General features: G+C 36.7%; 1 protein-coding gene across 3 annotated transcripts in view; it reads left to right on the forward strand.

The window, feature by feature from the left end:
- The window catches only part of TENM1 (teneurin transmembrane protein 1), a 751017-nt gene that overhangs the window by 220298 nt on the left and 517275 nt on the right, over nucleotides 1–13444 (forward strand). The window lies entirely within an intron of this gene.

Raw genomic sequence — 13444 nt, forward strand, 5'->3', positions numbered from 1 at the left:
TGCCATATGTCACGAAATTCTACTGCTTCCTCCCTGTTATTTCATCTGAGTGCCTCTTTCCTACACATGGCTCCGAGTTGTAGTTAAGTAAAATGGATAGAGCAGTTAACTGATGTAAGTAACTTGAATTCAATTGGGCCTAAATTGGTTGTTTGCTAAATTAATAGTGTTCTGAGTTTGGTACTCTTTATGGGAGGCAAGATGTCACAGTGAAAAGAGCACCAGGTTTTCACCCAAGGTCTGCTATTGCCTTGCTATGTTTTGCAAATATCTGAGGCTCTGTTTTCTCATATGAAAGTGGGAGTAATAATATTCTCCTGATGTGCCATGTCAGGGGTGGAAACATATGAATTACAATATTGTAATGTGAAATGCAAAAGTTTGAAAACATCTAAAATGCTTTGCAACGTGTGAGGTACTATTAATTTGTACCTTCTAATGAATGGCCAAATAGGCACACATCTATATGAACATGGATCAGAAGAACAGAAAGGAAAGCAAAAATTTCAAGTTTTCCAGATAAAATTTGTCATTGTTACTTTTCTGATGAAAAGTAATACGTCCTCAATGTAGAGAATAGGGAAACTATAAAGAAAATAAAAATCATTCCTGATTACACAACAGAGATAATTGCTATTATAACTTTGATATATTTCAGTTTTTAAATGTTTTTCAAATAATTGGCAATAAACCTCTATGAAGGGTACTGTTTTTCTGATTAAAAGTCTATAGAAGTTACAGAGAATTTAATAGAAAGTTTAAGTTCTCCATAATCACCTCCTCTTCCCATGAAACTAGTTTTAACAACTTTCCCCTGTTAATTTCAGTTTTTGTATCTTTTTTTCCCACTTAACATTGTATTATAGTGTTTCCCCAAATTGTTAAAAATTTTCCAAAATCGTTTTATTTTAACTTCTTATCTTCTAAAATTTTAAACTATACAGAAGTAGAGAGCATGATTGAAGGAACCCAACACTTAAGCCATCATATCACTACACAATCGTTTTCAGCTAATGGGCAATCTTGCTTCATCTACAATGCACCCACTTCCCTCTCTAGCCTCCCTAGATTTTTTGAAGTAAGCCCAAGATATCATACAATTTCATCCATAAAACTTCAGTATATAATGTCAAGATATGAAGTCTCTTCTTTAACCTGTCCATAATTCCATATTGCACTTAAAAATAGATAATAAATCTGTAATATAATCAGATATGCTTTACATTTTCAAATTTCCCAGACTCATAAATCTATGTGTAGTTTTTTCATTTCTTTGTTCAAATGAGAATCTTAATAATATGTACACATTATAATTTATATATATGTCTCTTAAATCTTTTAATCCCTATATTTCCCTTACCTCTTTTTTTTTTTGCTTGCAATTTGTTGAAGAAACTGGATTATTTTCCCTATAGGGTTTCTCACACTCTTGATTTTGCTATTTGCATCCCCATCGCATTACTTGTTTTTTTTCTATGTGTCCAGTACATCCTATAAGTTGGATATTAGATCTAGATTAGTACTGCTTAATAAAAATGTAATGCAGGACACATATGTACTTTTTAAAAAAATCTGGGAGCCACATTAAAAAAGAAAAACTAGGTGAAATTAATTTTAATAATATATTTTACTTAACCTAGTATATCCAAATATTATCATATCAATATATAATCAACATAAAACTATTTTTGAGATATTTTACATTGTTTTTCTTATTAAGTCTTTGAAATACTAAGCATAAAAACCCACCTTAATTCGTAATGTGCAGCATTTCTATAACGTCCTTCCATTAAAAGGTCAGTAATTTGGGTAGCATTTCTGGCTATAGTTTAGTAAAGATCTACAACTCTACTTCCCAAAATCAACTATAAACTATAAAGCTCAACAAGTTGACAAAAGCAACTCTTTAAGCACCCTGGAAATAAGCCAAAGGCCTACGAAGATCCCAGAAGAACTTATACTTAAATAAACTATTGGACTCTGGGTAATAAAAGTAGGAATCCATGGTGTTTTGTCCTGGGCCAGCTCATGCTCCTCCCCCTCCAACACACAGATTGGCCGATGCCCATGGTGAGGCAGGCTGTAAGAACTGTGGCTGCACTGGCATGGTTGAAGATGGTTCACTTGATATGCAGAGATGCCTGATGCCCATGTCCAGTGACATTGTTGGTAGAAGTGACAGTGTTGGTGGAGATGGACCAGTGGTGAGGGCCAACTGTTCTGCCAGCCTAAGGCTGTAGAAAGCTTATTCCTGTCTGACATTGTCCATATGTGCAGCAGACAATGGAGACTTGAGCGGGCTCAAGCAGACACACATTGTTAGTCAATCCTGAGGCAGCTCACAGAGGAGATCAGAAAAGGCCCAATGGAAATAAAAGTGGCAAACTTGAAAATGGCATGAACTTTCAGTGTGCTGCCTTTCCCACACACAGGTCTACTGGCAGAAGATAGAACCCTTACAGGCCCAAGGTAGTTGAGCACAGCATCTGTGCAATCATTGACCAAAAAGCTACAGGGACACAGATTCACCCTTAGGAAACTAAGCTTAAACAAATAATATAACAAAGATACTAGATAAATCAGCAGCCATGCATCATTGGGTAGCATATTTCACAGATTTAGCCCGGGCAGGTTACTAAAGAAAGAAAAACTCCCCTAGGGGAAGAAATGGAATCCAGTTTTTCTACAATATGTTATCCAAAATGTTCAGTTTCCAACAAAAAAAAATATGAAATATGCAAAGAAATAGGAGAGCATGACCTATACACAGTAAGGAAAAAGATCAGTCAACATAAACTGCCTCTGAGCTTCTCCAGATGTTGCAATTACCAGACAATTCTTCAAAGTAGCTATTATAAATATGTTCAAACAAGTAATGGAAACCGTGTATAAAGACTTAGTGGAAAGTATGACAAAAATGAATAAATGAGTGATTTTTAAGAAGGAAGTAGAAGTTATAAAAAGAACCAAATGGAAATTTTGTGATTGAAAAGTACAATAATTGAAATGAAAAACTCAGTAGAGGAACTCAAAAGCAGATTCAAGATGGGAAAGGAACAATCAGTTAAAGAGTGAACTATAGAAACTATCCAGTGTATAGAACAGAAAAAAGTTCAAAGAAAAATGAGCGTAGCCTCAGGGACCTAATGGGGCAACGTCAAGAATACCAGCACATACGTAATATGAATCCCAGAAGGAGAGGCAAAAAGGAAAGGGGCAAAACATCCTTAACAAAATACTTGCAAATTTGACACAATGTGTAACAAGGATTGTATCCAGAAATAAAAAGGACACGAAATATTGATACATTCTACAACATGGATGAGCGAGAGCATTATGAAAGTGTTGTGAAAGAAGCCAGATGCAAAAGACCATATATTGTATGATTCCACTTACAGAAATTGAGCCGAATAGGCAGATCCATGGGGAGAGAGAGTGTATTAGTAGCTGCAAGAGGCTGAGGGGAGGTTGAGTCGGGAGTGACTGCTTAATGGATGTGGGGATTATTTTTAGAGTGATGGAAATGTTTTAAAACTGGATGGTGATGATGGGTTCACAACTCTGTAAATGTATCCCCAAATCATGGAACTTTACATTTAAAATGGATGAATTGTTTTTTATATAAATATACCTGAGTAAAGCTGTTTTTTTTAAAAAAGGAAACAAACCAACACCAAAAACAAAGCAAGAAGATCAGTAACATTGACTCCCTGAATAATATTTTTTCAGAACAATAGATAACCTAGGATTGATACATTTACAGTTATGAAAGTCATTAATTAACAATTGCAACTGTATAAATTGTTTTACAGTTTACATGGTGCTTTCATATGTATTACTTTGGCAGAATCATCTGCCACCACTCAGAGAGGAAGAGCATTTAGCCTTCATGACAAAAGAGGAAAGGAGGTTAGCTGATCTACCCGATGTCATACAGTAAGTGACACAAGATGGGCCCAAACTCAGACTCCGCGACTCCAAGTTCAGTGCCCTTCTTACTGTATTATACCAACCCTACGTTCTGTGGTGGCAACCTACTTGTAATTAGATTGTATTACTCCCTGTAGGTAAATTTAGAAACTTAGATATTAGAAGAGGGAACGATAAAGGCGAAAATTACAGTTCAGTCTGTGCTAACTTCTTATGGAGTATTTGTTGGCAGGGAAGCCGAGGAAATCTACCAAATTGCCTGCTTGTGCCCTGGAAGGGTGCAGAAATCTGTATCAAACTGGTTATATGGACCCACCAACACCAAGTCAACTCTAGCCCTCCTTAATCCTATGTGTATAGTAAATGTAAAATGTGGTAGGCAGGGACCATTGTAGTGTAGACTGACACCTGATAATGTTGCATAGCAATCATGTTTTTATAGTTTCACTGGTTTCATTCATGGCATCTCAGTGCCTTCCACTCATATCTGTTTCCTCTTTGCTGGGCATCTTTATGTCATCCTTGACCAAGAAGCTTATTCTCTTTGTTACATAAAGTATTGCTTTCAGATGCTCAGCAGGATCTGGAGTTACTTAGTCTCAGCCTAAAATTTTGCTTGAGTTTCTTACTCTAGTTGCAGCAGTTTCCTTTTTCAATGAAACCTCTGATCCTCATATAGCAAAGAGATTGAGTACAGACTCTGGAGCTGGACCTTTTAGATGTGAATTCTACCTCCACTAGCTGTGTGATCTTAGAAAATTGCTTAACCTTTCTATGCCTGTTTCTTTTTTTAAAAAAATTTTATTAAGGTATCATTAATATATACTCTTATGAAGATTTCACATGAAAAACATTGTGGTTACTACATTCACCGATGTTATCCAGATCCCCCCCCATATCCCATTGCACTCACTGCCCATCAGTGTAGTAAGATGCCGGTGCCACAGAGTCACTATTTGCCTTCCTGTGCTACACTGTCTTCCCCATGATCCTCCCCACAACATGTGTACTAATCATAATACCCCTCAATCCCCTTCTCCCTCCCTCACCACCCACGCTCCCCCACCCCTCCCCTTTGGTAACCGCTAGACCCTTCTTGGAGTCTGTGAGTCTGCTGCTGTTTTGTTCCTTCAGTTTTGCTTCGTTGTTACACTCCACAAATGAGGGAAATCATTTGGTACTTGTCTTTCTCTGCCTGGCTTGTTTCACTGAGCATAATACCCTCTAGCTCCATCCATGTTGTTGTAAATGGTAGGAATTATTTTCTTCTTATGTCTGTGCCTGTTTCTTTATCTGTAAAAATGAAGAAAACATATCTCATGAAATTTGTGAGGATGAAATACAATCATGGATGAAAATTGCTTAAAAGAGTGCCTAGATTTATTTCTAGTCCTTTTGACTTCTGATAATAGTAAGTATTATTTAAGTAAGTTGACAATTGAACTTCTACTATGGGCTTTCCTTTGGTACTTATTTTTTAAAACTTTCAATCATACTGTTTTATTAAAGTATCATTGGTATACAATCTTATGTTGGTTTCAGATATACAACACAGTGGTTCAGCAGTTACCCATATTATTAAATCCTCACCCCCACTAGTACAGTTACTATCTGTTAACACAGAAAGATATTACAGAATCATTGATGATATTCTCCATGCTGTACCACTATCCCCATGACCAACTTACACTGTGACTGCAAATTTCAATCATACTCTTTTCATGTAATTAGCTCTACTAGCCTATGAGGTTCATAGGATTAATGATATTAGGTATTTCCCCACATTTTAGATAAGGAAATGGTGGCACACTGCTTTGTCATAAAGCTGGGTCTAGAACCTTTATTTTGGGGTTCTCTCATAGGGCTCTTTCTACTATAGCCTGCTGCCTTTGACATACAGTAGACCCCTTTATCCTCGGTTTCACATTTCGCAGTTTCAATTACCTGCAGCAGTCAACTTCAGGCTGGTCTGGAAGCAGATGATCCTCCTCCTTCTGACCTATAATCTAAAGGTCAGTAGTAGCCTAACACTACACCCCAATGACTGCATCATTCACCTCACTTTATCTCATCGCCTGGGTATTTTGCCTACATCACAAGAAGGGTGAGACCAGTAAGATACTGTGAGAGTGAGCACATTCACATAACTTTTGTTACAGTGTATTTGTTATAATTGTTCTATTTTATTATTAGCTATTGTGTTACTGTGCCTAACTTATAAATCAAACTTTGTCATATATATGTATAAGAGAAAACATAGTATACAGAGAGTTCGGTGCTATCCACAGTTTCAGACATCTACTGGGGGTTTTGGAATTTAGCCCCCACCAATAAGGGGGGACTACTGTAGATAGCATTTGCCCAGAGGAGCAAAATACTGGATGCAAACATTGGCAATCATTATTAACTCCCGTATCCACCTCTACAATTAAGTCACTAAAAGGTCTACATCTTTGTAGCATATGCTATGTTAATTTGATTAGCTCCTTTTCCATCTAATATTTAACATAATTGAAAATGAGGTTCAAGTAGTAAGCAGTGAAAATGCTTCTGCTCCCAATTGTTAAACATAAAATTTGAGAGGGTTACTGATAAAGTGCAAATTTCTCTGAACTAATGCAGAAGATGGATGGCAATCAAGAGCTATGATTAATACTTGCTCTTTGAAAACTATGGATGAAAACAGTGTCTCTGGTTATTCAATACCATACTTAAAGCCTATTACTTTTCAAGATACTATATTAAATTTGATGCTACATTTTGGATAAGTGTGTTAATGCTAAAATTACTATGAAATTTATAAAACCCCACTGGATTTCATTGTAAGAAAGATGAATTGAATATGATTGTTTACTTGGGGAAATAAGCAGCTATTGTTCTTCTCCAAAGACTAAAAAAGCTTTTATAAATTAAGTTACCTACAATTTTCTCAAAGATTGTTCCATATACTAGGTGTTTAGCCTATTTACATGATCCTCCACAAAGGATACTAAGAAGTTGTAAGAAAAGATAATTTGAAATTACTTTAGGAAGTTGTTGCTGGAGATAGATGTTGCTGCAACTCAGAGTTGTATTATTATTTTCAAATTACTATACGAGAGAGATATACTAGGTATTTACACAATAAAAAAAAACCTGCCTCAGTAAATTTGAAATATGAACCAGAGATTCTGGCCCCCATTTTGGCTAATGCACTAAACTGTTGCTATTTATCTAATGGGATATTATGAAATACAAAACAAATCTTCAAAATCATGATATGTATAGTTTCAGTCCCTAAGAACTTTGTCCAAACTGGTATGTGTGTGTGGTGGGGGGGAGGGTGCACGTGTTGTGTGTGGTGTATGGGGGAGTTTTGGAGTCCAGATTTCTGAAGCTGCAATGGAGAGTAATGAGAGTAAATGTCCAAAATAATTTGTCTTGAGTTCTTGATGCTGATTTTTCTTTTAAAAACATTTTCTATATTGTCATTTCTTTGTGGAGCCTGGTGACACCACTACCTTTCTGTTCATGAATTCTCTTCCTCCCCTTGTCTCATGTGATCTAGCATCAGTGTCTATTAAAATGTTTGGAGTTTTTACCCAAAAATAATGAGAAAAAATGAAGATACAAGCAGCCAAAAAACAGCTTCAATAGAAAGAGAAGTGAAATTAATTAATCATTACTATTTAGTTGCAGAATTCAGCGACTTTCATTTTTCTTTTTCAAAATGCTCTAAAGAGCCTGCCGAGGTACCATGAGGACATTGCCTGCAGCTGTTCTCACAACTGAGATCAGTGTTGAAGAAATATTTTTCCAGGGGGGACCTTTCATCTTTCCATTGTAAGATTTTAAAAACGCTAATAGAACAATTATCTTAAACAAACACATGTGAGTCAATGTGGTAAATAGAATTTCATTTCAACTCTTGAGTGTTATCTTTTCAATATAATAGGATATGTATGTAAGCACAAGAGCAGTCTACTTTGAACGCCATCATTTCCTGGATATGAAGCCCTATAAGCAGTACATAGCATTCTCAGCCTATCTCCTGAAAAATGATGATTGATCTCTCTTTTTATTGACTAAAATGTTATGGCTGTATCCATTAGACACTGAAATAACTGGCCAGTTCCATAACAAAATGAAACTAGTGCCTTAGGCTTTATGTACCTATCTAGGCTCTCATTACACCAGATTGATGCTTTTTTAAAAAAGTAATAGAATTCAGTCAAACTACAATTTAGTTTGTGAATAACTAAGGGAAGTCAAATAGCTACTAAGTAATTAGATACTAATGCATTATTTTCAGAAAAATTCTTGGTTTACCAAGTTTGTCGTATTTTTCTGAAACAACTGACTTATGTCCAGCCAGTGATCATGATTTCCTCTTAGTATAATGTTCATTCCTCTAAAAAGGACAAAAGTAAAAAAGGCAGAAGAAGACTATGAAAGAGAGTTTCAGAAAATATTGATAATGGGTTATTTGTTATATTGCACAAATATAGTTTAATTTTTTAAAACCATACTAAGGTCCACAGTAAATAAATGCACAAAAGCCATAAACAGTTTACAAGTGAGGAAACAGAACTAGCGAACACATGCAGAAAAAGTATTCTGCCTCACTAATAATCATCACGGAAATGCAAACCGGAAGAAGATTCCTTTAATTTACTTCTTTCCAATAGACATTAAAAAATAATGCTCAAAGTTGGCAAGGGTGCAATGAGAGGAAGGTGTTCACACACATTGCTAATGGCAGTGTAAGTCATTGCAATCCCCCAAAGGCACAAATATGTTCAAACCTTTTAGCTCATTAATTCAACTTCTTGGAATCTGCCCTAAGGAAATAAGAAAAACATTGAAAATGCTCATGTTATCATTATATGACTTCAAGTTAAAATACTTGTAAATGAAGAGGGAAGAAGGGTAATGCCCAACAGTAGGGGAGTGGGAATGTAAAGTCTGGTACAGCTACTCTACACTGCTATTAAAAATGATGGTTATAGAAATTGTGTAGGAACTTGCAAAAATATCTAGAGTGCAGCAAGCAACTGAAAAAGTGTTTGTGTCTATGAGGACTGGAAGGAATTGGACCAGAATGGCAGCAGTCACTCTCATAGGCTGGTGGGTTTATAGGAGAGATATCTCAATTTTGTAAAGATTCAAGTGATTATGTTACTGTTATAGCTTCCTCCTACCCCCCAACAACAGTTCACCTTTTAAGTGTTTCCTTAAAAATAAAAAATGATAAGAGAAGAGTCAGCCTAGAGTTCACATTCCATTTAGGGGCTACTTAGGTTTAGTGTTTTCTGCATTAATGTAAAAAGTCTTTATTGAGGAAAAATTATTGTAATAATTCCAAAGACTACTATTCCCCTTTGTTAACAATTCTTCACGTACTGGGTGGCTTCCTTTCCTCTGTTCTACTCTGAAGGCCTGTTCTCCTTGGGCAATGTCCTATATACCCTTTCATTTTTTTTCTGGAGTAGAGTGAGCCTTTTTGTTAAAGGCTGCAACCTATTAACAGCTGCTGTGAGTAGAGGCGGCCTATTTTCCATTTTGAGAGGGCAGTATATATGATTAAGAATGAGAAATGGAAAGAAAATAATAGGGTAGAGGAAGAAAGGTTATCTCCAGAGATATATATACAAGCCCACTGATTCAAAAGTAGTATTTTAGTAAAACTTCTCTATAACAGGTTGGAATGTGTGTGAAAGGCTGCAGAGAGGGAGAATTAGAGAAATGAAAGGAGAGGAGGGGAGGGGAAATGATATGGGATAATCAAATCTCCTTATTACATTATAGAGAAACTAGAGGCCCTGAGAGAGGGCAGGTGATGTACCTTAGGCCACTCTGGGAGTACTCTTCAGAAAGAGGGTGCAGAATAGTCATTAAGAGTGGCCTTTGGAGACAAATTATATGACTTGAAATCTCAGCTCTACATTTTGCTAGGTGTGTGCCCTTGGGCAAGTTCCTTAACTGCTCTGGTTCTTGGTTTTCTTTACCTATAAAACAGGGATAAAAATAGAACCTACGTTGTAGGTGCAATAAGCATTAAAGGAGTGAATATGTGAAAAGCACTTAAAACAGTGGCGTGTAGGCCTGATACCTGACAGCTACCATAGGAGAATTGCTGTGCTTTCAAACTTTGTTAGATTTCAAGTACTAATCTTTCTCTTAATGTCTTCCCACCTTTTTACTTTGAAGAAGTAAACTATTTGTGAGTGAAGTCAAGCTCTGCCTCTCAGGCTTTGGTGAATATCACAGTTACACATTTTCACAGCTCTAGGTTGTCTGTGTGTAAAGAGAGCTGGAAAGTATCTTCTGCCATCTGGTCCCACTGACAGAAAATTTAAGACAGGAAGTTGTAGTTGAGGGTCAGGGAGCAGGGAAGGATTATTTTCTTTTGGTTTATACCAATTTGCAGTTTAAAGGAAGATTGCTTCCGAGGACCCTCAATAACCTTGAATAGATGTGACATCCCTAGCTGATTCACAGCTGTGATTAGAACTTCAAGAATGGTTCAGAATGACTCTGGGACTATTTCTTTCTCTCTCTCTCTCTCTCTCTCTCTCTCTCTCTCTCTCTCTCTCTCTCTCTCTCTTCTTTCTCTTCCTTTCCTCCTCTCTCTTTCGCTCCTTCCATCCTTCCCTCTCTCTCCTCTCATTCACTTACTCAGGAGTTTTCATGTGGCAAATACACCAAAGGAAGAGAGAATATCTAGATTTCTATACATAAAAATAAGGGTGATTTTAACATGATAAATGCTACTTGCCAAAACACAGCATTAGGCATGAGAAGTGAGATGTTTTTCATTTTTAAATTTAACTTGTTAGGTTTGGGTGGTGTTAAGATAAGTGTAAATTCATAACCAACTGAAGCTTAAGAGCGAGTGTTATTTTGACCGTACTGCTGCTGTGCTAATTCCAGTCAGAGCGAACCAAACTTGACTGAAAGAACAAGTGAGAGATGGGAGAGTGCTCTACAAAATAAAATATTTATCTTTGTATTACAACACGAAGCACTTTATTAACTTGTTCTTAATTATAAGGTCCTTGATTTGTATTTCTGCATTAGCAATGTCCTTCTCTGGAAAATAGTTTGGACCCCCACTCAGGAAGCTTCCATTCTTTAATGAACAAAGAACTGTATGTGTTGGTTGCAATGAAGTTATGTGAATTTTATTGATGTTTTCTTCTCTGGGTGAAAGTCCAATCCTCAGCTGGAAAGATGCATCTCAGGTAATCTGCTACTGGTACATTTCTCACTTTGCACTGTTTATATAGCAAAGTCAGGGCATAAAATCTAGACAACTGTCCACCTTCTGAAGAATGCACTATGGGAACCTAAGTAGAAAGAGATTAAAATTGGCCTTATAACATAGAGGCTCAATGGAATTTCAGTGGTCATGGTGAAGGTATTGGTGATGAACAAATAAGCTAAGTCTAATACAGTCCTTTCCCGATATCTTCATCTTTGGTGCTCAAACATTATTTTGTCTTTCTTTGTAAGAGTTGTTTCATTCTACTTTGTAGTAGACTTATGACTCTCATTGGACTGTGAGTTCTGTGGGGGCACAGATTATGGCCTGTTCATCTCCACATCCTCTCTAACCCCTCTTGTGAATGCTGGGCAATATTTTATTCAACTCATTCAGCAACTATTGATCCAAGTGTCTACTATAGGCCAGACATTGCTTATTCTGAGGACATAGCAATGAATGGAACAGTAAAAATACCTACCTTCCTGGAGCTTACATTTTAGCAGGGAGAGACAAGAGGACAGACAATCAACAAATAATACACTATATCAGTCAATAAGTAGACTATATCGTATGTCATTTGGTGATAAATGCTATGAAAGACAGGAATGAGGCTGAGAAGTGACAGTCTTTGGTGGTTTACAATGCATGGTTGCAAAGGCCCTGAGGTGGAAACATACCTGGCATTTTCAGAAACGGCAAGAAGGCTAGTGCATCTAGAGTCCATGAGGTAGGGGGAAATACCAGAGGATGAGTTTGGAGCGTCAGGGTAGGGAGAGGTGGATGTTGCAGGAGCTTTATAGGTCATTCTAAGGATTTTAGTTTTTGTTTAGAAGGAAATAGGACACCATTTGTGCTTCTGAAGAGAGAACCAACACAGCATGACAGATTTCAAAAGCATCATTCTAGCTACAGCATGGGGAATGTGCTCTAAGGAAGCAATGGTATAAGCAGCAGATCAATTAGGAAGCTACTGCAATAATCCAGGTGGGAGATGATGGCTTGAACCACTGTGGTAGTGGAAAAGTAGAGAGATGTCAGTGCATTCTGAATCTATTTCAAAGGTAGCATCAACAGCATTTACTGAAGGATCACATGTGGAATGTGAAAGACAGGACTCAAGGATGTCTTTAAGGTTGTGGCCTGAGCAAACAGAAGAATGGAGTTGCCAATTAACCTGATGGAGAAGGCTATGAGAGGAGGAGGTTTGGGAAGGGGTGGGAATCAGAGCTCAGTTTGAACATAGTAAGTTTGAGATGCCTTTTAGATATCCACATAGAGATATTAAGTAGGCATATTCAATTTCTGTAGCTCAGAGGAGAGAGCTATGCTGGAGCTGTAAATTGGAGAGTGTATACACAGTATGTGAAGCCACAAGATGATGTAAGATTAGATTGTTGTTGAATCAGCAGGATATATTCATTTATAATGATTTGCTTTCTCTCCAGATATTAGTATCTCACCTCTGATATTAATACAGACCAAACTAAGTGTCTCTGTATACCATTATGAAATTTGTAGGTTCTAAAACTAAGTAAATAGTTTCTACTGTATGTGCCTAGGGTAGTGTTAAGTCGTATGAGGGATATAAAGAAATCTAAGACTCAAACTCTGCCTTCAAGGACCTTAACATTTGGATAGGAAAAGAAGATGTTGACTTGTGAAACTTTATTCACACTATAAAGCGTTACATACCATTGAATGCATAACAGTCAATCCATAAGCTTTATTGATGGATATGTGTTTTATGTGTTTGCTATACATGAAATAGAAATTCCAAAAAGTGAAACACTGCACATGACAGAGAAGCCACCATTTAGATGTCTGTAGATTTCTTTGAAAATACTTATAGTGAAGAGCTGAAGAAAAAAATAAAGGATGGTTTCAAACTAGGTTTTAAACACTGTATGAAAGGTCCAACTTGCAAAGTTGCAGCATTTGATGAAAATGATGATAAAATAATGTAAAGAATGAAAATAAGTACATTTTACAAGGCTTTAAACTTTTCAGAGGACTTTGACATCTCGGATGGCATTTGATCTTCTGAAACACTCTGTGCTAAGGCAGATAATGCCTCTACTGGAACTAAGAGCCTTAGTGTCTCCTAGCTCAGCATTCTGCATGGAAAGGAGGTTCTTTCAGTGATTTATCATGAAGTTTAAAATTCCTCTTTCTAAACCCGATTTAGATCCTGCTGTTCCTATACAAGTACACTCACTGAAGTGTTGTTTACATCCTCTCAGTAATATGAAGAGCCAAAATTTACCACTA

Source organism: Manis javanica, chromosome X, assembly GCF_040802235.1.
Source record: "Manis javanica isolate MJ-LG chromosome X, MJ_LKY, whole genome shotgun sequence".
Taxonomy (NCBI): Eukaryota; Metazoa; Chordata; class Mammalia; order Pholidota; family Manidae; genus Manis; species Manis javanica.